Here is a 5484-nt window from a genome sequence, read left to right on the forward strand (position 1 = left end):
CGATCTATTCCAAGCAACGCAACTCGTGGAATCAGCGTGCGCCAGCTTGAAAGAACAGAACGTCGTCAGGACAGTATTTTACACTTCCATCCTATCTTTAAGACAGCAGAAGAACTTGCTGAGAAATTTGGCACAGAGGTAAAGCTCCTAGAATAGCTGCGCTACAGAAGAATCGAACGAATGCCCCAGCTGAGTCAAATGAGGAATACTTCGCGTGGCCATCTGGATTCCATTTCAAGATTTTCTGTGTAATGAACTGGTCTACAGTACCCCCAAAGCGCACCATGAATACTTTGGTTATTTAAAGACGCTAATACCAAAATACTTTTCTGGTGGGTCTACTGGGGAAGCGTTGAAGAGCGCTGAAATACACAAAAATGATTTGCCGTGTTTCGCAGCGTTGGAAGGGGAACTGATGATCTGGAATGAGTTGTGGAAAAAAACGAAACCACAAGCCAACCTTTCCAGCAGGACCTCATAAAAGTTCATCTTGTGTTGCAAACATCACAGTCCTCCTTCAGCTCTTATCCATTTTGCCCTTCACTACTAGCACAGTAGAAAGATCATTTTCTGCACTGCGACGCATAGAAACCTCTCTTCGTAACACTACGGCAGAAAACCGACTGAATGGCTTAGCTTTAAAGAACACCAACAGGAACGTAAAATTTACAGGAGAAGAAAACTGAGAGTACAATATTTTTCAGAGTGTATCTCAAATTATATCTATATAAAATGTTTATTTAACTTGCTTTGTTGTAAGTAAATCAGCAATATTTGAGTACAACAGTTCAGTTGATTTAAATTTGTTTTAATGTCCTTGTGAAGACCGGCTTGACCTTAATATATACGTCATCATCATCATAGGCATTTACTCGTTGACGAGTATGAAATATCTTTTGGTAGCGATATGTGTGGATTCTTTGATGGCTAAATATTCATATTCTGGAGCCACAGATTCTCGCGCAGTAATGGCACACCCAGTTGGTGTTGACTGAATGGTATAACTGATTTGTTCCTCTCAAGAGCTCTTGTTCTCTTCTGCGATCTCTCTTCCTATTCTCCTGCAATTGCCTCTGCTCTTCAAAATTAAGTGTTCCTTGGTGAACAGTTTGTCGCCATTTGGATCTATCTAGGGCTGCAGTTTCCCAATCATTTGTATTTACCTGACATTTTGTCAGTTTGACTTAAGGACATCCTTATATCGTTTTGTGTGTCCTCCCTGATTGCGTTGGCCATTCTTCAATTGGGAGAACATGATTTGCTTAGGGAGGCGGGAGTTTGGCACGCAGATGATATGAACATCCCAGCGAAGGTGGTGAATGACAATTTTTGCTTCAATGCCGGTGAAGTTGGTTTCTTCCAAAATCCTGTTGTTTGTTCGCCGATCCTGCAACTTTACTTTCAATATTCTCCTTAGGCAGTGTTGGTGATATTTTTGTAAGGACTTTAAGTGACGCCTGTAGGTGGTCCAGGTTTCACATCCGTAAAGAAGTGTAGGCATGATAATGGTATTGCTTAGTTTTAACACTCAAATAATGATTATCAAACACTCTATTCAAAAGATGACCATATTCAGTACTAGCACACTTTAGTGGGTGTTGAATTTACGATCCATGTTTGAATTTGCGGAAAGATGGCTTCCCAGGTATAGAAAATACTCTACAATCTCCAGAGGTGTTCCATCAACTGTGATAACTGGAGCTGCTGCAGTGGAATTTGTGGCTGGCTGATAGAGGACTTTCTTTCTGTCTGTGTTAATCTCTAGACCAATGGATTTGTACGCCAGACTGAATGCATTTAGGGTTGTTTGCACATCCTCCTCTGTGTTTGCCAAGAAACGTTAGGATTGGCGTACTGAAATTCGATGACAGCTGTTGAGGTTATTTTGGTTTTAGCTCAGAGTCTGCTGAAGTTGAATAGCTTATAATGAGTCCTATAAGCTATTTCAACACCCTGCGGTACGTTTTCCTCCACAAGGTGAAGTATGGTTACCGCAAATATCGAGAATAGGCTACCTGCAATGACACAGCCCTGCTTGACTGCTGTGGTAATCTTAAACGTTTCTCCGGGTCCATTGCTGGCAAAGACAGCGGCATTCATGTTATCATGGAGAGGCAAAAGTATTTTGATGTATTTTCGATGACATCCATTTCATGCCAGAATTTCCTAGAGTGCTTCTCGATTAACATATACGTACCCTATCATAGACAGGTACACTGTGCTCTACTGTGACATGGATAATTATTGGCGTGAAAGCTTGTGCCCCTCCCTCAAGAAAAATACTCTAAATCTGCCCATGACTGAATAATCAAAAGCACTTCTGGACTAAAATATTGCATAATAACTACTGATTTTGTCAATCGGTGTTTGCTATAAACTTTACTACATCTCATCTAATGATGTTTGATGAGGTTAACCTTCGGTCCAAGACGATTTCCAACCATGATTTGGTTTTATTTAAACAGAAAGAAAAATGACATTTCGGAGATGCTGCGCGGCCAGCGGTGTTGTGCAGGAGTCGCGATTAACAGTGTTTTATATTCCCTTTACACCGACGATCCGTACACGTCCATCGCGACAGCGACGTGGCGGTAGAACGGGAGGAACAAAGAAAATTATCCAAGCGCGGAGATAGCAGTTCTGAACTTCCGTGAATTCGCGCATGCGACAATCAGTGTTGCCAACTCTGTCACACGAAATTCGGCCAAGTAACTTTCAAAATCTGCTAGAAATCGGCTAGAAAAAAATATTCGTATGAGGTACGCGCTTTTGTTATATGATGCTAAATACATTATATTAAAGGCGCACTGTTCTTTCATTGGCATAATCATTTTTTCTTCAGACTACAGAACACTTCACTCCATATGAAAAACAGGTACTTTCTTCTTCCACGACTTGTGTTAATATTGAGGATTCTGTGTTGGCACTGCTAATGCCACTACTCTTGTCGTAGGCTTGGATGGTACTTATGAAACAAACAATATTTATTTTGTAAGGCATGATAATGTAGAAAACCCGAAATATTTACGAATTTATGTGATTATTCAATTATTTCGAATTCAAACATTTTTTCATAGCTGCGTCTTCAAATTGAAAGTTATGACAGCACTTTCTGAGGTATCCAAGGCCAGCACAGATCGTCAGGATAGAACTGAGCATGGCGTTCTCCATCCTGTTCCTATACGAGTTATCGGAAATTCATCACTAAAGCACATGTCTACTTCTGAATTTGAGAAAGGCAGCACTGAAAGTATCAGCCACTAAAAGGCTTTTGACCACTTCCATCGCCATATTTTGATACTTCAGACCAAAATCCTGCCGTGTCTGCCACATTCTCCAATTCATAAATTTGACTTTCTGTCGCTTGAATCTTCCATCAGACAATCAGACAGGATACCATTCTGATACCGTTTTTCAAAGCTAATGCTGTGTCTTGTCTTTTACTCGATTTAAACAGTTTTCTGGGGCTATATATAACTGCTGCTGTACAATTTCAACATCCTTAGGGAAACAGGATTGGAGCTCACTGACATGGCGTACAATAAAGTTAATGCAAATTTTCCGAATTCCGATTTCGGTATCCACAGTCATTTTACCTTTGGCGCGCAAAATTCCCACCGTATTTGCTTTCAGTGTGGCTTGGGATGGAGAAAATTCTTAACATTTCCCCTTTTACGATTACCATTTGTACCAGTGTTCTGATTAAAATAATGAGATCTTGCAGCATCTTTGCGGGGTCAGTAGATCTAGACCGGAGCGCCTTATTAACTACCGGTACATCGAACTCTCGCAGAATTGGTCGGAGAAACATGAAAAACAATTTACTGTAATTTCTTTATAAGTTTTATATAGGAGTGAGCATTATAGCAGTTTTCATTCACTGTGGCATCCCTGAAATACTGCGTTCCACTGATTAAGTAATCGTTCTTCAAAGACGTATTCAATCGAGAACCATCGTGTTCTGGCGATTTGTAGAGATCCTCATTATAAAGTGTATTACATAAGTCACTGTAGGCCTGTCGAGGTGGGATGAAAGCGGCGGTGTCTTACTAAAAAAAATTAATTCCAAATGGGCTGGCAAATCTTCTTTACAAGAACGAGAAAGGGCAACTGGATGGGGCGACAAGAACATGGCATGAGGATTAGGTATCCAGTTTCTCGTTCGCTTCTCTTTGCCAACCATAGCAGATACATTATCTATATCTATGCCAAGCATTTCCTGCAAATGAGTTCAAAGTCAGCTGATACAGGTTTTCACATGTTCAAGAATTCTTTTTGCTTCACCTGAGTCCATCTCAGTTTCAATAATGTTTAAACTACACACCCTTCGTTTTTTGAGAAGACAAAACACAAACACCCAACTGTTCCATAACACTAATGTTGGTGCTCTCATCCACAAATAGGCTATAACACATAATTTTCAACAAAACCTTGAAATGTGAGTATATTACATTTTTTATCACTAAACTTCATTTTGTGCGATGAATTTTTCAGATCGCTTATATGGAAACACCGTTTGTTTAGTTCGCTGAGGTGATCAACACAATGTATAACACAATGCATACTGCACGTACACAGATAATGTCATTCTGCCTCGGCTACAGCTGCTGTGTTTGGATATAGAATGACCTCTAAGTCCAAAATACTGAGAGGCTTTGACAAAACCCAATTAGTACCAGGGGCGCCGACTTATAAAAAATATTGGGGCGGTGGTGGTGGTGGGGGGGGGGGGGGGGCATACTGGGGGTCTTGTCCCGGGAAATTTTCTTAATTTTAGTTGAAAGACAATGAGTTTTAAAGATTTTTAACCATTTTAGAATTATATGATCAACATGAGAACCCCGAAAACTGGACCCTCGATAACTTGACACCCCAGGAAACTCGACAAGCCTACACATTTTTTGGCTTTTAAAAAAGAAACAAAACATAAACACACACGGTATTTTCGTAAAAAGTTTATTTAATTTACAGTAATAATCAAGCTTATAGACTATTACAGAGCTGTGTATATGTAGCTCTGAAAAGACTGAAATTATATTTCAATAAATCCTGCTGTTGTTGTCGTGGTCTTCAGTCCAGAGACTGGTTTGATGCAGCTCTCCATGCTACTCTACCCTGTGCAAGCTTCATCTCCCAGTACCTACTGCAACCTACGTCCTTCTAAATCTGCTCAGTGTATTCATCTCTTGATCTCTCTCTACGATTTTTACCCTCCACACTGCCCCCCAATATTAAATTGGTGATCCCTTCATGCCTCAGAACATATCCTACCAACCGATCCCTTCTTCTAGTCAAGTTGTGCCCCAAAAATCTCTTCTCCCCAATCCTATTCAACAATTCCTCCTCATTAGTTATATGATCTACCCATCTAATCTCCAGCATTCTTCTGTAGCACCACGTGTCGAAAGCTTCTATTCTCTTCTTGTCCAAACTATTTATCGTCCATGTTTCACTTCCATACATGGCTACACTCCATACAAATAC

This window comes from Schistocerca nitens, chromosome 4 (genome assembly GCF_023898315.1).
Source record: "Schistocerca nitens isolate TAMUIC-IGC-003100 chromosome 4, iqSchNite1.1, whole genome shotgun sequence".
In the NCBI taxonomy this organism is placed as follows: Eukaryota; Metazoa; Arthropoda; class Insecta; order Orthoptera; family Acrididae; genus Schistocerca; species Schistocerca nitens.